We start from the raw sequence: 22,261 nt of genomic DNA on the forward strand, positions 1-22,261 counted from the left end.
GGATCAGTAATGTAATGTATGTACACAGTGACTACAACAGCAGAATAGTGAGTGCAGCTCTGGAGTATAATGCAGGATATAACTCAGGATCAGTAATGTAATGTATGTACACAGTGACTGCATCAGCAGAATAGTGAGTGCAGCTCTGGAGTATAATACAGGGTGTAACTCAGGATCAGTAATGTAATGTATGTACACAATGACTGCACCAGCAGAATAGTGAGTGCAGCTCTGGAGTATAATGGAGGATATAACTCAGGATCAGTAATGTAATGTATGTACACAGTGACTGCATCAGCAGAATAGTGAGTGCAGCTCTGGGGTATAATACAGGATGTAACTCAGGATCAGTAATGTAATGTATGTACACAGTGACTGCACCAGCAGAATAGTGAGTGCAGCTCTGGAGTATAATACAGGAGGTAACTCTGGATCAGTAATGTAATGTATGTACACAGTGACTACAACAGCAGAATAGTGAGTGCAGCTCTGGAGTATAATGCAGGATATAACTCAGGATCAGTAATGTAATGTATGTACACAGTGACTGCATCAGCAGAATAGTGAGTGCAGCTCTGGAGTATAATACAGGGTGTAACTCAGGATCAGTAATGTAATGTATGTACACAGTGACTGCATCAGCAGAATAGTGAGTGCAGCTCTGGAGTATAATACAGGGTGTAACTCAGGATCAGTAATGTAATGTATGTACACAGTGACTGCACCAGCAGAATAGTGAGTGCAGCTCTGGAGTATAATACAGGATGTAACTCATGATCAGTAATGTAATGTATGTACACAATGACTGCACCAGCAGAATAGTGAGTGCAGCTCTGGAGTATAATACAGAATGTAACTCAGGATCAGTAATGTAATGTATGTACACAGTGACTGCACCAGCAGAATAGTGAGTGCAGCTCTGGAGTATAATACAGGATGTAACTCATGATCAGTAATGTAATGTATGTACACAATGACTGCACCAGCAGAATAGTGAGTGCAGCTCTGGAGTATAATACAGAATGTAACTCAGGATCAGTAATGTAATGTATGTACACAGTGACTGCACCAGCAGAATAGTGAGTGCAGCTCTGGAGTATAATACAGGATGTAACTCAGGATCAGTAATGTAATGTATGTACACAATGACTGCACCAGCAGAATAGTGAGTGCAGCTCTGGAGTATAATACAGGATGTAACTCATGATCAGTAATGTAATGTATGTACACAATGACTGCACCAGCAGAATAGTGAGTGCAGCTCTGGAGTATAATACAGGATGTAACCCAGGATAAGCCATATAATGTATGTACACAGTGACTGCACCAGCAGAATAGTGAGTGCAGCTCTGGAGTATAATACAGGAGGTAACTCAGGATCAGTAATGTAATGTATGTGCACAGTGACTGCACCAGCAGAATAGTGAGTGCAGCTCTGTAGTATAACACAGGCTGTAACTCAGGATCAGTAATGTAATGTATGTACACAATGACTGCACCAGCAGAATAGTGAGTGCAGCTCTGGAGTATAATACAGAATGTAACTCAGGATAAGTAATGTAATGTATGTACACAGTGACTGCACCAGCAGAATAGTGAGTGCAGCTCTGGAGTATAATACAGGATGTAACTCAGGATCAGTAATGTAATGTATGTACACAGTGACTGCACCAGCAGAATAGTGAGTGCAGCTCTGGAGTATAATACAGAATGTAACTCAGGATCAGTAATGTAATGTATGTACACAGTGACTGCACCAGCAGAATAATGAGTGCAGTTCTGGAGTATAATACAGGATGTAACTCAGGATCAGTAATGTAATGTATGTACACAATGACTGCACCAGCAGAATAGTGAGTGCAGCTCTGGAGTATAATACAGAATGTAACTCAGGATCAGTAATGTAATGTATGTACACAGTGACTGCACCAGCAGAATAGTGAGTGCAGCTCTGGAGTATAATACAGGATGTAACTCAGGATCAGTAATGTAATGTATGTACACAATGACTGCACCAGCAGAATAGTGAGTGCAGCTCTGGAGTATAATACAGGATGTAACTCATGATCAGTAATGTAATGTATGTACACAATGACTGCACCAGCAGAATAGTGAGTGCAGCTCTGGAGGAGTATAATACAGGATGGAACCCAGGATAAGCCAGGATAAGCCACAGTGACTGCACCAGCAGAATAGTGAGTGCAGCTCTGGAGTATAATACAGGAGGTAACTCAGGATCAGTAATGTAATGTATGTGCACAGTGACTGCACCAGCAGAATAGTGAGTGCAGCTCTGGAGTATAATACAGGAGGTAACTCAGAATCAGTAATGTAATGTATGTACACAGTGTCTGCACCAGCAGAATAGTGAGTGCAGCTCTGGAGTATAATACAGGATGTAACTCAGGATCAGTAATGTAATGTATGTACACAGTGACTGCACCAGCAGAATAGTGAGTGCAGCTCTGGAATATAATACAGGGTGTAACTCAGGATCAGTAATGTAATGTATGTACACAGTGACTGCACCAGCAGAATAGTGAGTGCAGCTCTGGAGTATAATACAGGGTGTAACTCAGGATCAGTAATGTAATGTATGTACACAGTGACTGCACCAGCAGAATAGTGAGTGCAGCTCTGGAGTATAATACAGGGTGTAACTCAGGATCAGTAATGTAATGTATGTACACAGTGACTGCACCAGCAGAATAGTGAGTGCAGCTCTGGAGTATAATGCAGGATGTAACTCAGGATCAGTAATGTAATGTATGTACACAGTGACTGCACCAGCAGAATAATGAGTGCAGCTCTGGAGTATAATACAGGAGGTAACTCAGAATCAGTAATGTAATGTATGTACACAGTGACTGCACCAGCAGAATAGTGAGTGCAGCTCTGGAATATAATACAGGGTGTAACTCAGGATCAGTAATGTAATGTATGTACACAGTGACTGCACCAGCAGAATAGTGAGTGCAGCTCTGGAGTATAATACAGGGTGTAACTCAGGATCAGTAATGTAATGTATGTACACAGTGACTGCACCAGCAGAATAGTGAGTGCAGCTCTGGAGTATAATACAGGATGTAACTCAGGATCAGTAATGTAATGTATGTACACAGTGACTGCACCAGCAGAATAGTGAGTGCAGCTCTGGAACATAATACAGGAGGTAACTCAGAATCAGTAATGTAATGTATGTACACAGTGACTGCACCAGCAGAATAGTGAGTGCAGCTCTGGAATATAATACAGGGTGTAACTCAGGATCAGTAATGTAATGTATGTACACAGTGACTGCACCAGCAGAATAGTGAGTGCAGCTCTGGAGTATAATACAGGGTGTAACTCAGGATCAGTAATGTAATGTATGTACACAGTGACTGCACCAGCAGAATAGTGAGTGCAGCTCTGGAATATAATACAGGGTGTAACTCAGGATCAGTAATGTAATGTACGTACACAGTGACTGCACCAGCAGAATAGTGAGTGCAGCTCTGGAGTATAATACAGGGTGTAACTCAGGATCAGTAATGTAATGTATGTACACAGTGACTGCACCAGCAGAATAGTGAGTGCAGCTCTGGAGTATAATACAGGATGTAACTCAGGATCAGTAATGTAATGTATGTACACAGTGACTGCACCAGCAGAATAGTGAGTGCAGCTCTGGAGTATAATACAGGATGTAACTCAGGATCAGTAATGTAATGTATGTACACAGTGACTGCACCAGCAGAATAGTGAGTGCAGCTCTGGAGTATAATACAGGATGTAACTCAGGATCAGTAATGTAATGTATGTACACAGTGACTGCACCAGCAGAATAGTGAGTGCAGCTCTGGAGTATAATACAGGATGTAACTCAGGATCAGTAATGTAATGTATGTACACAATGACTGCACCAGCAGAATAGTGAGTGCAGCTCTGGAGTATAATACAGAATGTAACTCAGGATCAGTAATGTAATGTATGTACACAGTGACTGCACCAGCAGAATAGTGAGTGCAGCTCTGGAGTATAATACAGGATGTAACTCAGGATCAGTAATGTAATGTATGTACACAGTGACTGCACCAGCAGAATAGTGAGTGCAGCTCTGGAGTATAAAACAGGATGTAACTCATGATCAGTAATGTAATGTATGTACACAATGACTGCACCAGCAGAATAGTGAGTGCAGCTCTGGAGTATAATACAGAATGTAACTCAGGATCAGTAATGTAATGTATGTACACAGTGACTGCACCAGCAGAATAGTGAGTGCAGCTCTGGAGTATAATACAGGATGTAACTCAGGATCAGTAATGTAATGTATGTACACAGTGACTGCACCAGCAGAATAGTGAGTGCAGCTCTGGAGTATAATACAGGATGTAACTCACGATCAGTAATGTAATGTATGTACACAATGACTGCACCAGCAGAATAGTGAGTGCAGCTCTGGAGTATAATACAGAATGTAACTCAGGATCAGTAATGTAATGTATGTACACAGTGACTGCACCAGCAGAATAGTGAGTGCAGCTCTGGAGTATAATACAGGATGTAACTCAGGATCAGTACTGTAATGTATGTACACAGTGACTGCACCAGCAGAATAGTGAGTGCAGCTCTGGAGTATAATACAGGATGTAACTCATGATCAGTAATGTAATGTATGTACACAATGACTGCACCAGCAGAATAGTGAGTGCAGCTCTGGAGTATAATACAGAATGTAACTCAGGATCAGTAATGTAATGTATGTACACAGTGACTGCACCAGCAGAATAGTGAGTGCAGCTCTGGAGTATAATACAGGATGTAACTCAGGATCAGTAATGTAATGTATGTACACAATGACTGCACCAGCAGAATAGTGAGTGCAGCTCTGGAGTATAATACAGGATGTAACTCATGATCAGTAATGTAATGTATGTACACAATGACTGCACCAGCAGAATAGTGAGTGCAGCTCTGGAGTATAATACAGGATGTAACCAAGGATAAGCCATATAATGTATGTACACAGTGACTGCACCAGCAGAATAGTGAGTGCAGCTCTGGAGTATAATACAGGAGGTAACTCAGGATCAGTAATGTAATGTATGTGCACAGTGACTGCACCAGCAGAATAGTGAGTGCAGCTCTGTAGTATAACACAGGCTGTAACTCAGGATTAGTAATGTAATGTATGTACACAATGACTGCACCAGCAGAATAGTGAGTGCAGCTCTGGAGTATAATACAGAATGTAACTCAGGATCAGTAATGTAATGTATGTACACAGTGACTGCACCAGCAGAATAGTGAGTGCAGCTCTGGAGTATAATACAGGATGTAACTCAGGATCAGTAATGTAATGTATGTACACAGTGACTGCACCAGCAGAATAGTGAGTGCAGCTCTGGAGTATAATACAGAATGTAACTCAGGATCAGTAATGTAATGTATGTACACAGTGACTGCACCAGCAGAATAGTGAGTGCAGCTCTGGAGTATAATACAGGATGTAACTCAGGATCAGTAATGTAATGTATGTACACAATGACTGCACCAGCAGAATAGTGAGTGCAGCTCTGGAGTATAATACAGGATGTAACTCATGATCAGTAATGTAATGTATGTACACAATGACTGCACCAGCAGAATAGTGAGTGCAGCTCTGGATTATAATACAGGATGTAACCCAGGATAAGCCATATAATGTATGTACACAGTGACTGCACCAGCAGAATAGTGAGTGCAGCTCTGGAGTATAATACAGGAGGTAACTCAGGATCAGTAATGTAATGTATGTGCACAGTGACTGCACCAGCAGAATAGTGAGTGCAGCTCTGGAGTATAATACAGGAGGTAACTCAGAATCAGTAATGTAATGTATGTACACAGTGACTGCACCAGCAGAATAGTGAGTGCAGCTCTGGAGTATAATACAGGATGTAACTCAGGATCAGTAATGTAATGTATGTACACAGTGACTGCACCAGCAGAATAGTGAGTGCAGCTCTGGAATATAATACAGGGTGTAACTCAGGATCAGTAATGTAATGTATGTACACAGTGACTGCACCAGCAGAATAGTGAGTGCAGCTCTGGAGTATAATACAGGGTGTAACTCAGGATCAGTAATGTAATGTATGTACACAGTGACTGCACCAGCAGAATAGTGAGTGCAGCTCTGGAGTATAATACAGGGTGTAACTCAGGATCAGTAATGTAATGTATGTACACAGTGACTGCACCAGCAGAATAGTGAGTGCAGCTCTGGAGTATAATACAGGATGTAACTCAGGATCAGTAATGTAATGTATGTACACAGTGACTGCACCAGCAGAATAGTGAGTGCAGCTCTGGAGTATAATACAGGAGGTAACTCAGAATCAGTAATGTAATGTATGTACACAGTGACTGCACCAGCAGAATAGTGAGTGCAGCTCTGGAATATAATACAGGGTGTAACTCAGGATCAGTAATGTAATGTATGTACACAGTGACTGCACCAGCAGAATAGTGAGTGCAGCTCTGGAGTATAATACAGGGTGTAACTCAGGATCAGTAATGTAATGTATGTACACAGTGACTGCACCAGCAGAATAGTGAGTGCAGCTCTGGAGTATAATACAGGATGTAACTCAGGATCAGTAATGTAATGTATGTACACAGTGACTGCACCAGCAGAATAGTGAGTGCAGCTCTGGAGTATAATACAGGAGGTAACTCAGAATCAGTAATGTAATGTATGTACACAGTGACTGCACCAGCAGAATAGTGAGTGCAGCTCTGGAATATAATACAGGGTTTAACTCAGGATCATTAATGTAATGTATGTACACAGTGACTGCACCAGCAGAATAGTGAGTGCAGCTCTGGAATATAATACAGGGTGTAACTCAGGATCAGTAATGTAATGTACGTACACAGTGACTGCACCAGCAGAATAGTGAGTGCAGCTCTGGAGTATAATACAGGGTGTAACTCAGGATCAGTAATGTAATGTATGTACACAGTGACTGCACCAGCAGAATAGTGAGTGCAGCTCTGGAGTATAATACAGGATGTAACTCAGGATCAGTAATGTAATGTATGTACACAGTGACTGCACCAGCAGAATAGTGAGTGCAGCTCTGGAGTATAATACAGGGTGTAACTCAGGATCAGTAATGTAATGTATGTACACAGTGACTGCACCAGCAGAATAGTGAGTGCAGCTCTGGAGTATAATACAGGATGTAACTCAGGATCAGTAATGTAATGTATGTACACAGTGACTGCACCAGCAGAATAGTGAGTGCAGCTCTGGAGTATAATACAGGGTGTAACTCAGGATCAGTAATGTAATGTATGTACACAGTGACTGCACCAGCAGAATAGTGAGTGCAGCTCTGGAATATAATACAGGGTGTAACTCAGGATCAGTAATGTAATGTACGTACACAGTGACTGCACCAACAGAATAGTGAGTGCAGCTCTGGAGTATAATACAGGGTGTAACTCAGGATCAGTAATGTAATGTATGTACACAGTGACTGCACCAGCAGAATAGTGAGTGCAGCTCTGGAGTATAATACAGGATGTAACTCAGGATCAGTAATGTAATGTATGTACACAGTGACTGCACCAGCAGAATAGTGAGTGCAGCTCTGGAGTATAATACAGGAGGTAACTCAGGATCAGTAATGTAATGTATGTACACAGTGACTGCACCAGCAGAATAGTGAGTGCAGCTCTGGAGTATAATACAGGATGTAACTCAGGATTAGTAATGTAATGTATGTACACAGTGACTGCACCAGCAGAATAGTGAGTGCAGCTCTGGAGTATAATACAGGATGTAACTCAGGATCAGTAATGTAATGTATGTACACAGTGACTGCACCAGCAGAATAGTGAGTGCAGCTCTGGAGTATAATACAGGATGTAACTCAGGATCAGTAATGTAATGTATGTACACAGTGACTGCACCAGCAGAATAGTGAGTGCAGCTCTGGAGTATAATACAGGATGTAACTCAGGATTAGTAATGTAATGTATGTACACAGTGACTGCACCAGCAGAATAGTGAGTGCAGCTCTGGAGTATAATACAGGATGTAACTCAGGATCAGTAATGTAATGTATGTACACAGTGACTGCACCAGCAGAATAGTGAGTGCAGCTCTGGAGTATAATACAGGATGTAACTCAGGATCAGTAATGTAATGTATGTACACAGTGACTGCACCAGCAGAATAGTGAGTGCAGCTCTGGAGTATAATACAGGAGGTAACTCAGGATCAGTAATGTAATGTATGTACACAGCGACTGCACCAGCAGAATAGTGAGTGCAGCTCTGGAGTATAATACAGGATGTCACTCAGGATCAGTAATGTAATGTATGTACACAGTGACTGCACCAGCAGAATAGTGAGCGCAGCTCTGGAGTATAATACAGGAGGTAACTCAGGATCAGTAATGTAATGTATGTACACAGTGACTACAACAGCAGAATAGTGAGTGCAGCTCTGGAGTATAATACAGAGTGTAACTCAGGATCAGTAATGTAATGTATATACACAGTGACTCCACCAGCAGAATAGTGAGTGCAGCTCTGGAGTATAATACAGGATGTAACTCAGGATCAGTAATGTAATGTATGTACACAGTGATTGCACCAGCAGAATAGTGAGTGCAGCTCTAGAGTATAATACAGGATGTAACTCAGGATCAGTAATGTAATGTATGTACACAGTGACTACAACAGCAGAATAGTGAGTGCAGCTCTGGAGTATAATGCAGGATATAACTCAGGATCAGGAATGTAATGTATGTACACAGTGACTGCACCAGCAGAATAGTGAGTGCAGTTCTGGAGTATAATACAGGAGGTAACTCAGGATCAGTAATGTAATGTATGTACACAGTGACTACAACAGCAGAATAGTGAGTGCAGCTCTGGAGTATAATGCAGGATATAACTCAGGATCAGTAATGTAATGTATGTACACAGTGACTGCATCAGCAGAATAGTGAGTGCAGCTCTGTAGTATAATACAGGGTGTAACTCAGGATCAGTAATGTAATATATGTACACAGTGACTGCATCAGCAGAATAGTGAGTGCAGCTCTGGAGTATAATACAGGGTGTAACTCAGGATCAGTAATGTAATGTATGTACACAGTGACTGCACCAGCAGAATAGTGAGTGCAGCTCTGGAGTATAATACAGGAGGTAACTCAGGATCAGTAATGTAATGTATTTACACAGTGACTGCATCAGCAGAATAGTGAGTGCAGCTCTGGGGTATAATACAGGATGTAACTCAGGATCAGTAATGTAATGTATGTACACAGTGACTGCACCAGCAGAATAGTGAGTGCAGCTCTGGAGTATAATACAGGAGGTAACTCTGGATCAGTAATGTAATGTATGTACACAGCGACTGCACCAGCAGAATAGTGAGTGCAGCTCTGGAGTATAATACAGGATGTAACTCAGGATCAGTAATGTATGTACACAGTGACTGCACCAGCAGAATAGTGAGTGCAGCTCTGGAGTATAATACAGGAAGTAACTCAGGATCAGTAATGTAATGTATGTACACAGTGACTACAACAGCAGAATAGTGAGTGCAGCTCTGGAGTATAATACAGGGTGTAACTCAGGATCAGTAATGTAATGTATATACACAGTGACTCCACCAGCAGAATAGTGAGTGCAGCTCTGGAGTATAATACAGGATGTAACTCAGGATCAGTAATGTAATGTATGTACACAGTGACTACAACAGCAGAATAGTGAGTGCAGCTCTGGAGTATAATGCAGGATATAACTCAGGATCAGGAATGTAATGTATGTACACAGTGACTGCACCAGCAGAATAGTGAGTGCAGTTCTGGAGTATAATACAGGAGGTAACTCAGGATCAGTAATGTAATGTATGTACACAGTGACTACAACAGCAGAATAGTGAGTGCAGCTCTGGAGTATAATGCAGGATATAACTCAGGATCAGTAATGTAATGTATGTACACAGTGACTGCATCAGCAGAATAGTGAGTGCAGCTCTGTAGTATAATACAGGGTGTAACTCAGGATCAGTAATGTAATGTATGTACACAGTGACTACATCAGCAGAATAGTGAGTGCAGCTCTGGAGTATAATACAGGGTGTAACTCAGGATCAGTAATGTAATGTATGTACACTTTGACTGCACCAGCAGAATAGTGAGTGCAGCTCTGGAGTATAATGCAGGATATAACTCAGGATCAGTAATGTAATGTATGTACACAGTGACTGCATCAGCAGAATAGTGAGTGCAGCTCTGGGGTATAATACAGGATGTAACTCAGGATCAGTAATGTAATGTATGTACACAGTGACTGCACCAGCAGAATAGTGAGTGCAGCTCTGGAGTATAATACAGGAGGTAACTCTGGATCAGTAATGTAATGTATGTACACAGCGACTGCACCAGCAGAATAGTGAGTGCAGCTCTGGAGTATAATACAGGATGTAACTCAGGATCAGTAATGTATGTACACAGTGACTGCACCAGCAGAATAGTGAGTGCAGCTCTGGAGTATAATACAGGAGGTAACTCAGGATCAGTAATGTAATGTATGTACACAGTGACTACAACAGCAGAATAGTGAGTGCAGCTCTGGAGTATAATACAGGGTGTAACTCAGGATCAGTAATGTAATGTATATACACAGTGACTCCACCAGCAGAATAGTGAGTGCAGCTCTGGAGTATAATACAGGATGTAACTCAGGATCAGTAATGTAATGTATGTACACAGTGATTGCACCAGCAGAATAGTGAGTGCAGCTCTGGAGTATAATGCAGGATATAACTCAGGATCAGGAATGTAATGTATGTACACAGTGACTGCACCAGCAGAATAGTGAGTGCAGTTCTGGAGTATAATACAGGAGGTAACTCAGGATCAGTAATGTAATGTATGTACACAGTGACTACAACAGCAGAATAGTGAGTGCAGCTCTGGAGTATAATGCAGGATATAACTCAGGATCATTAATGTAATGTATGTACACAGTGACTGCATCAGCAGAATAGTGAGTGCAGCTCTGGAGTATAATACAGGGTGTAACTCAGGATCAGTAATGTAATGTATGTACACAGTGACTGCATCAGCAGAATAGTGAGTGCAGCTCTGGAGTATAATACAGGGTGTAACTCAGGATCAGTAATGTAATGTATGTACACAGTGACTGCACCAGCAGAATAGTGAGTGCAGCTCTGGAGTATAATACAGGAGGTAACTCAGGATCAGTAATGTAATGTATGTACACAGTGACTACAACAGCAGAATAGTGAGTGCAGCTCTGGAGTATAATGCAGGATATAACTCAGGATCAGTAATGTAATGTATGTACACAGTGACTGCATCAGCAGAATAGTGAGTGCAGCTCTGGAGTATAATACAGGGTGTAACTCAGGATCAGTAATGTAATGTATGTACACAATGACTGCACCAGCAGAATAGTGAGTGCAGCTCTGGAGTATAATGCAGGATATAACTCAGGATCAGTAATGTAATGTATGTACACAGTGACTGCATCAGCAGAATAGTGAGTGCAGCTCTGGGGTATAATACAGGATGTAACTCAGGATCAGTAATGTAATGTATGTACACAGTGACTGCACCAGCAGAATAGTGAGTGCAGCTCTGGAGTATAATACAGGAGGTAACTCTGGATCAGTAATGTAATGTATGTACACAGTGACTACAACAGCAGAATAGTGAGTGCAGCTCTGGAGTATAATGCAGGATATAACTCAGGATCAGTAATGTAATGTATGTACACAGTGACTGCATCAGCAGAATAGTGAGTGCAGCTCTGGAGTATAATACAGGGTGTAACTCAGGATCAGTAATGTAATGTATGTACACAGTGACTGCATCAGCAGAATAGTGAGTGCAGCTCTGGAGTATAATACAGGGTGTAACTCAGGATCAGTAATGTAATGTATGTACACAGTGACTGCACCAGCAGAATAGTGAGTGCAGCTCTGGAGTATAATACAGGATGTAACTCATGATCAGTAATGTAATGTATGTACACAATGACTGCACCAGCAGAATAGTGAGTGCAGCTCTGGAGTATAATACAGAATGTAACTCAGGATCAGTAATGTAATGTATGTACACAGTGACTGCACCAGCAGAATAGTGAGTGCAGCTCTGGAGTATAATACAGGATGTAACTCATGATCAGTAATGTAATGTATGTACACAATGACTGCACCAGCAGAATAGTGAGTGCAGCTCTGGAGTATAATACAGAATGTAACTCAGGATCAGTAATGTAATGTATGTACACAGTGACTGCACCAGCAGAATAGTGAGTGCAGCTCTGGAGTATAATACAGGATGTAACTCAGGATCAGTAATGTAATGTATGTACACAGTGACTGCACCAGCAGAATAGTGAGTGCAGCTCTGGAGTATAATACAGAATGTAACTCAGGATCAGTAATGTAATGTATGTACACAGTGACTGCACCAGCAGAATAGTGAGTGCAGCTCTGGAGTATAATACAGGATGTAACTCAGGATCAGTAATGTAATGTATGTACACAATGACTGCACCAGCAGAATAGTGAGTGCAGCTCTGGAGTATAATACAGGATGTAACTCATGATCAGTAATGTAATGTATGTACACAATGACTGCACCAGCAGAATAGTGAGTGCAGCTCTGGAGTATAATACAGGATGTAACCCAGGATAAGCCATATAATGTATGTACACAGTGACTGCACCAGCAGAATAGTGAGTGCAGCTCTGGAGTATAATACAGGAGGTAACTCAGGATCAGTAATGTAATGTATGTGCACAGTGACTGCACCAGCAGAATAGTGAGTGCAGCTCTGTAGTATAACACAGGCTGTAACTCAGGATCAGTAATGTAATGTATGTACACAGTGACTGCACCAGCAGAATAGTGAGTGCAGCTCTGGAGTATAATACAGAATGTAACTCAGGATCAGTAATGTAATGTATGTACACAGTGACTGCACCAGCAGAATAGTGAGTGCAGCTCTGGAGTATAATACAGGATGTAACTCAGGATCAGTAATGTAATGTATGTACACAGTGACTGCACCAGCAGAATAGTGAGTGCAGCTCTGGAGTATAATACAGGATGTAACTCAGGATCAGTAATGTAATGTATGTACACAGTGACTGCACCAGCAGAATAGTGAGTGCAGTTCCGGAGTATAATACAGGATGTAACTCAGGATCAGTAATGTAATGTATGTACACAATGACTGCACCAGCAGAATAGTGAGTGCAGCTCTGGAGTATAATACAGAATGCAACTCAGGATCAGTAATGTAATGTATGTACACAGTGACTGCACCAGCAGAATAGTGAGTGCAGCTCTGGAGTATAATACAGGATGTAACTCAGGATCAGTAATGTAATGTATGTACACAATGACTGCACCAGCAGAATAGTGAGTGCAGCTCTGGAGTATAATACAGGATGTAACTCATGATCAGTAATGTAATGTATGTACACAATGACTGCACCAGCAGAATAGTGAGTGCAGCTCTGGAGGAGTATAATACAGGATGTAACCCAGGATAAGCCATATACCCAGGATAACCCAGGATACCCCAGGATAACCCAGGATAAGCCACAGTGACTGCACCAGCAGAATAGTGAGTGCAGCTCTGGAGTATAATACAGGAGGTAACTCAGGATCAGTAATGTAATGTATGTGCACAGTGACTGCACCAGCAGAATAGTGAGTGCAGCTCTGGAGTATAATACAGGAGGTAACTCAGAATCAGTAATGTAATGTATGTACACAGTGACTGCACCAGCAGAATAGTGAGTGCAGCTCTGGAGTATAATACAGGATGTAACTCAGGATCAGTAATGTAATGTATGTACACAGTGACTGCACCAGCAGAATAGTGAGTGCAGCTCTGGAATATAATACAGGGTGTAACTCAGGATCAGTAATGTAATGTATGTACACAGTGACTGCACCAGCAGAATAGTGAGTGCAGCTCTGGAGTATAATACAGGGTGTAACTCAGGATCAGTAATGTAATGTATGTACACAGTGACTGCACCAGCAGAATAATGAGTGCAGCTCTGGAGTATAATACAGGGTGTAACTCAGGATCAGTAATGTAATGTATGTACACAGTGACTGCACCAGCAGAATAGTGAGTGCAGCTCTGGAGTATAATACAGGGTGTAACTCAGGATCAGTAATGTAATGTATGTACACAGTGACTGCACCAGCAGAATAGTGAGTGCAGCTCTGGAGTATAATACAGGATGTAACTCAGGATCAGTAATGTAATGTATGTACACAGTGACTGCACCAGCAGAATAGTGAGTGCAGCTCTGGAGTATAATACAGGAGGTAACTCAGAATCAGTAATGTAATGTATGTACACAGTGACTGCACCAGCAGAATAGTGAGTGCAGCTCTGGAGTATAATACAGGGTGTAACTCAGGATCAGTAATGTAATGTATGTACACAGTGACTGCACCAGCAGAATAGTGAGTGCAGCTCTGGAGTATAATACAGGGTGTAACTCAGGATCAGTAATGTAATGTATGTACACAGTGACGGCACCAGCAGAATAGTGAGTGCAGCTCTGGAATATAATACAGGGTGTAACTCAGGATCAGTAATGTAATGTACGTACACAGTGACTGCACCAGCAGAATAGTGAGTGCAGCTCTGGAGTATAATACAGGGTGTAACTCAGGATCAGTAATGTAATGTCTGTACACAGTGACTGCACCAGCAGAATAGTGAGTGCAGCTCTGGAGTATAATACAGGATGTAACTCAGGATCAGTAATGTAATGTATGTACACAGTGACTGCACCAGCAGAATAGTGAGTGCAGCTCTGGATTATAATACAGGAGGTAACTCAGGATCAGTAATGTAATGTATGTACACAGTGACTGCACCAGCAGAATAGTGAGTGCAGCTCTGGAGTATAATACAGGATGTAACTCAGGATTAGTAATGTAATGTATGTACACAGTGACTGCACCAGCAGAATAGTGAGTGCAGCTCTGGAGTATAATACAGGATGTAACTCAGGATCAGTAATGTAATGTATGTACACAGTGACTGCACCAGCAGAATAGTGAGTGCAGCTCTGGAGTATAATACAGGATGTAACTCAGGATCAGTAATGTAATGTATGTACACAGTGACTGCGCCAGCAGAATAGTGAGTGCAGCTCTGGAGTATAATACAGGATGTAACTCAGGATCAGTAATGTAATGTATGTACACAGTGACTGCACCAGCAGAATAGTGAGTGCAGCTCTGGAGTATAATACAGGAGGTAACTCAGGATCAGTAATGTAATGTATGTACACAGTGACTACAACAGCAGAATAGTGAGTGCAGCTCTGGAGTATAATACAGGGTGTAACTCAGGATCAGTAATGTAATGTATATACACAGTGACTCCACCAGCAGAATAGTGAGTGCAGCTCTGGAGTATAATATAGGATGTAACTCAGGATCAGTAATGTAATGTATGTACACAGTGATTGCACCAGCAGAATAGTGAGTGCAGCTCTGGAGTATAATACAGGATGTAACTCAGGATCAGTAATGTAATGTATGTACACAGTGACTACAACAGCAGAATAGTGAGTGCAGCTCTGGAGTATAATGCAGGATATAACTCAGGATCAGGAATGTAATGTATGTCCACAGTGACTGCACCAGCAGAATAGTGAGTGCAGCTCTGGAGTATAATACAGGAGGTAACTCAGGATCAGTAATGTAATGTATGTACACAGTGACTACAACAGCAGAATAGTGAGTGCAGCTCTGGAGTATAATGCAGGATATAACTCAGGATCAGTAATGTAATGTATGTACACAGTGACTGCATCAGCAGAATAGTGAGTGCAGCTCTGAAGTATAATACAGGGTGTAACTCAGGATCAGTAATGTAATGTATGTACACAGTGACTGCATCAGCAGAATAGTGAGTGCAGCTCTGGAGTATAATACAGGGTGTAACTCAGGATCAGTAATGTAATGTATGTACACAGTGACTGCACCAGCAGAATAGTGAGTGCAGCTCTGGAGTATAATACAGGATGTAACTCAGGATCAGTAATGTAATGTATGTACACAGTGACTGCACCAGCAGAATAATGAGTGCAGCTCTGGAGTATAATACAGGAGGTAACTCAGAATCAGTAATGTAATGTATGTACACAGTGACTGCACCAGCAGAATAGTGAGTGCAGCTCTGGAGTATAATACAGGGTGTAACTCAGGATCAGTAATGTAATGTATGTACACAGTGACTGCACCAGCAGAATAGTGAGTGCAGCTCTGGAGTATAATACAGGGTGTAACTCAGGATCAGTAATGTAATGTATGTACACAGTGACTGCACCAGCAGAATAGTGAGTGCAGCTCTGGAGTATAATACAGGATGTAACTCAGGATCAGTAATGTAATGTATGTACACAGTGACTGCACAAGCAGAATAGTGAGTGCAGCTCTGGAGTATAATACAGGAGGTAACTCAGAATCAGTAATGTAATGTATGTACACAGTGACTGCACCAGCAGAATAGTGAGTGCAGCTCTGGAGTATAATACAGGGTGTAACTCAGGATCAGTAATGTAATGTATGTACACAGTGACTGCACCAGCAGAATAGTGAGTGCAGCTCTGGAGTATAATACAGGGTGTAACTCAGGATCAGTAATGTAATGTATGTACACAGTGACGGCACCAGCAGAATAGTGAGTGCAGCTCTGGAATATAATGCAGGGTGTAACTCAGGATCAGTAATGTAATGTACGTACACAGTGACTGCACCAGCAGAATAGTGAGTGCAGCTCTGGAGTATAATACAGGGTGTAACTCAGGATCAGTAATGTAATGTCTGTACACAGTGACTGCACCAGCAGAATAGTGAGTGCAGCTCTGGAGTATAATACAGGATGTAACTCAGGATCAGTAATGTAATGTATGTACACAGTGACTGCACCAGCAGAATAGTGAGTGCAGCTTTGGATTATAATACAGGAGGTAACTCAGGATCAGTAATGTAATGTATGTACACAGTGACTGCACCAGCAGAATAGTGAGTGCAGCTCTGGAGTATAATACAGGATGTAACTCAGGATTAGTAATGTAATGTATGTACACAGTGACTGCACCAGCAGAATAGTGAGTGCAGCTCTGGAGTATAATACAGGATGTAACTCAGGATCAGTAATGTAATGTATGTACACAGTGACTGCACCAGCAGAATAGTGAGTGCAGCTCTGGAGTATAATACAGGATGTAACTCAGGATCAGTAATGTAATGTATGTACACAGTGACTGCGCCAGCAGAATAGTGAGTGCAGCTCTGGAGTATAATACAGGATGTAACTCAGGATCAGTAATGTAATGTATGTACACAGTGACTGCACCAGCAGAATAGTGAGTGCAGCTCTGGAGTATAATACAGGAGGTAACTCAGGATCAGTAATGTAATGTATGTACACAGTGACTACAACAGCAGAATAGTGAGTGCAGCTCTGGAGTATAATACATGGTGTAACTCAGGATCAGTAATGTAATGTATATACACAGTGACTCCACCAGCAGAATAGTGAGTGCAGCTCTGGAGTATAATATAGGATGTAACTCAGGATCAGTAATGTAATGTATGTACACAGTGATTGCACCAGCAGAATAGTGAGTGCAGCTCTGGAGTATAATACAGGATGTAACTCAGGATCAGTAATGTAATGTATGTACACAGTGACTACAACAGCAGAATAGTGAGTGCAGCTCTGGAGTATAATGCAGGATATAACTCAGGATCAGGAATGTAATGTATGTCCACAGTGACTGCACCAGCAGAATAGTGAGTGCAGCTCTGGAGTATAATACAGGAGGTAACTCAGGATCAGTAATGTAATGTATGTACACAGTGACTACAACAGCAGAATAGTGAGTGCAGCTCTGGAGTATAATGCAGGATATAACTCAGGATCAGTAATGTAATGTATGTACACAGTGACTGCATCAGCAGAATAGTGAGTGCAGCTCTGGAGTATAATACAGGGTGTAACTCAGGATCAGTAATGTAATGTATGTACACAGTGACTGCATCAGCAGAATAGTGAGTGCAGCTCTGGAGTATAATACAGGGTGTAACTCAGGATCAGTAATGTAATGTATGTACACAGTGACTGCACCAGCAGAATAGTGAGTGCAGCTCTGGAGTATAATACAGGATGTAACTCAGGATCAGTACAGGATCAGTAATGTAATGTATGTAAACAGTGACCGCACCAGCAGAATAGTGAGTGCAGCTCTGGAGTATAATACAGGAGGTAACTCAGGATCAGTAATGTAATGTATGTACACAGTGACTGCACCAGCAGAATATTGAGTGCAGCTCTGGAGTATAATGCAGGATATAACTCAGGATCAGTACAGGATCAGTAATGTAATGTATGTACACAGTGACTGCACCAGCAGAATAGTGAGCGCAGCTCTGGAGTATAATACAGGATGTAACTCAGGATCAGTACAGGATCAGTAATGTAATGTATGCGCACAGTGACTACAGCAGCAGAATAGTGAGTGCAGCTCTGGAGTATAATACAGGATGTAACTCAGGATCAATAATGTAATGTATGTACACAGTGACTGCACCTGCAGAATAGAGAGTGCTGCTCTGGAGTATAATACAGGAGATAGCGCAGGATCAGTACAGGATCAGTAATGTAATGTATGTACACAGTGACTACACCAGCAGAATAGTGAGTGCAGCTCTGGAGTATAATACAGGATGTCAGGGAAACACTTGGTCAGACCTTGCAGCCCTCTGGCGCCCCCTTATCCTGCTGGTCAAACACGGTATTGACCGAGGATAAGCAGCGGCGAAGCTGCTCTAATTTATATCGACTATTGTGGCACGTGATGTTACAGGACGTATATATACCACTAGTTCCTTCCAGGAACGTATATATACCTCCGACCAGCCTCAAACCACAATATCACATAAATACTGGTATACTGCCACCACCGATCGCTTAACAGGTGGATCGGGTACCCATTAGGTAACGTGAATTAGCGGGTGAGGAACGTGTTTGCTCGACATAGGACAAGAAGAACAAAGCTGGTAAATAATAATGATTTACTCCCGAAAGTTGTCAGTGTTTACAAAAGATATACAAGATATTATAAAAGAGACAATGTACATATATGCATAAAACAGTTATTAAAATAAAAGGGATAAGTGATAGCAAAACCTGCGCCACGAGGTGATGTTCTCAGATTCTGTGGGGGGGACGGCTCCCCGGAAATTAAATGTGATTCTTCCACGCAGCGAGGGGTGCATGCGTCTGACGTCCCAGGCAAGAATGAATTAAAATGGCCGTTCTGGTTTTTAGTAAGGGGCCAAAACATTAGGAGACACCCATGTTGTTTACCTCACACGGGGGCTCGGTTTTGTGAGCCCACGCAGCTGCATAAGACATAAAAATCCTTCAGATTTCATATCTTGGTATGGGGGGGTCCCACATCCAAGATGGAGACAACATGTTTGCCGTCACCACTATTCATGAAGATGGATATCAAATATGATATCTCTATGATGCTCAGAAGCTCAGAATCCATTTCCCAGGTTCCTGGTGGTCTCCCAGTCATGAAAACCACACCATCACAATTGGAAAAAGGTGAACATCTCAAAAATGTGGTCCCTTTCTTTGTGACAGTCATGTGCATTATTAAAATTGACATTAAAAGTTTGTAGTTAGACAATAGGATCTTGGAGGGAATTTCCAGTTTACACCAGAATGCTTGCTCTGGGCTGAGGCTTTATGGCGGTCATAAAAATTCCTTGTTTGGGGGGAGAAGAGTGAGTTTTATGTCGGTCTCTTCCAAATGAGCAGGGGGTGGAGATTTAAGACATCTCTCATTTTTTAAACTAGGACAAAAATACATTTTGCCTGACACAGGATGTAACTCAGGATCAGTAGTGTAATGTATGTACACAGTGACTGCACCAGCAGAATAGTGAGTGCAGCTCTGGAGTATAATACAGGATGTAACTCAGGATCAGTAGTGTAATGTATGTACACAGTGACTGCACCAGCAGAATAGTGAGTGCAGCTCTGGAGTATAATACAGGATGTAACTCAGGATCAGTAATGTAATGTATGTACACAGTGACTGCACCAGCAGAATAGTGAGTGCCGCTCTGGAGTATAATACAGGAGGTAACTCATGATCAGTAATGTAATGTATGTACACAGTGACTGCACCAGCAGAATAGTGAGTGCAGCTCTGGGGTATAATACAGGATGTAACTCAGCATCAGAACAGGATCAGTAATGTAATGTATGTACACAGTGACTCCACCAGCAGAATAGTGAGCGCACCTCTGGAGTATAATACAGGAGGTAACTCAGGATCAGTACAGGATCAGTAATGTAATCTATGTACACAGTGACTGCACCAGCAGAATAGTGAGTGCAGCTCTGGAGTATAATACAGGAGATAGCTCAGGATCAGTACAGGATCAGTAATTTAATGTATGTACACAGTGACTGCAGCAGCAGAATTGCGAGTGCAGCTCCGGAGTATAATGCAGGATGTAACTCAGGAACAGTAATGTTATGTATGTACACAGTGACTGCACCAGCAGAATAGTGAGTGCAGCTCTGGAGTATAATACAGGAGGTAACTCAGGATCAGTACAGGATCAGTAATGTAATGTATGTACACAGTCACTGCACCAGCAGAATAATGAGTGCAGCTCTGGAGTATAATACAGGATGTAACTCAAGATCAGTAATGTAATGTATGTACACAGTGACTGCACCAGCAGAATAGTGAGCGCAGCTCTGGAGTATAATACAGGATGTAACTCAGGATCAGTAATGTAATGTATGTACACAGTGACCCCACCAGCAGAATAGTGAGTGCAGCTCTGGAGTATAATACAGGATGTAACTCAGGATCAGTAATGTAATGTATGTACACAGTGACTGCACCAGCAGAATAGTGAATGCAGCTCTGGAATATAATACAGGAGGTAACTCAGGATCAGTACAGGATCAGTAATGTAATGTATGTACACAGTGACTGCACCAGCAGAATAGTGAGTGCAGCTCTGGAGTATAATACAGGAGGTAACTCAGGATCAGTAATGTAATGTATGTACACAGTGACTGCACCAGCAGAATAGTGAGTGCAGCTCTGGAGTATAATACAGGATGTAACTCACGATCAGTAATGTAATGTATGTACACAGTGACTGCACCAGCAGAATAGTGAGTGCAGCTCTGGAGTATAATACAGGATGTAACTCAGGATCAGTAATGTAATGTATGTACACAGTGACTGCACCAGCAGAATATTGAGTGCAGCTCTGGAGTATAATACAGGAGGTAGCTCAGGATCAGTACAGGATCAGTAATGTAATGTATGTACACAGTGACTGCACCAGCAGAATAGTGAGTGCAGCTCTGGAGTATAATGCAGGATATAACTCAGGATCAGTACAGGATCAGTAATGTAATGTATGTACACAGTGACTGCACCAGCAGAATAGTGAGCGCAGCTCTGGAGTATAATACAGGATGTAACTCAGGATCAGTACAGGATCAGTAATGTAATGTACGTGCACAGTGACTACAGCAGCAGAATAGTGAGTGCAGCTCTGGAGTATAATACAGGATGTAACTCAGGATCAATAATGTAATGTATGTACACAGTGACTGCACCTGCAGAATAGAGAGTGCTGCTCTGGAGTATAATACAGGAGATAGCGCAGGATCAGTACAGGATCAGTAATGTAATGTATGTACACAGTGACTACACCAGCAGAATAGTGAGTGCAGCTCTGGAGTATAATACAGGATGTCAGGGAAACACTTGGTCAGACCTTGCAGCCCTCTGGCGCTCCCTTATCCTGCTGGTCAAACACGGTATTGACCGAGGATAAGCAGCAGCGAAGCTGCTCTAATTTATATCGACTATTGTGGCACGTGATGTGACAGGACGTATATATACCACTAGTTCCTTCCAGGAACGTATATATACCTCCGACCAGCCACACTCAAACCACAATATCACATAAATACTGGTATACTGCCACCACCGATCGCTTAACAGATGGATCGGGTACCCATTAGGTAACGTGAATTAGCGGGTGAGGAACGTGTTTGCTCGACATAGGACAAGAAGAACAAAGCTGGTAAATAATAATGATTTACTCCCGAAAGTTGTCAGTGTTTA

The sequence above is a fragment of the Phyllobates terribilis genome, unplaced genomic scaffold (genome assembly GCF_046119375.1).
Source record: "Phyllobates terribilis strain yellow unplaced genomic scaffold, ASM4611937v1 Scaffold_3__8_contigs__length_932513732, whole genome shotgun sequence".
In the NCBI taxonomy this organism is placed as follows: domain Eukaryota; kingdom Metazoa; phylum Chordata; class Amphibia; order Anura; family Dendrobatidae; genus Phyllobates; species Phyllobates terribilis.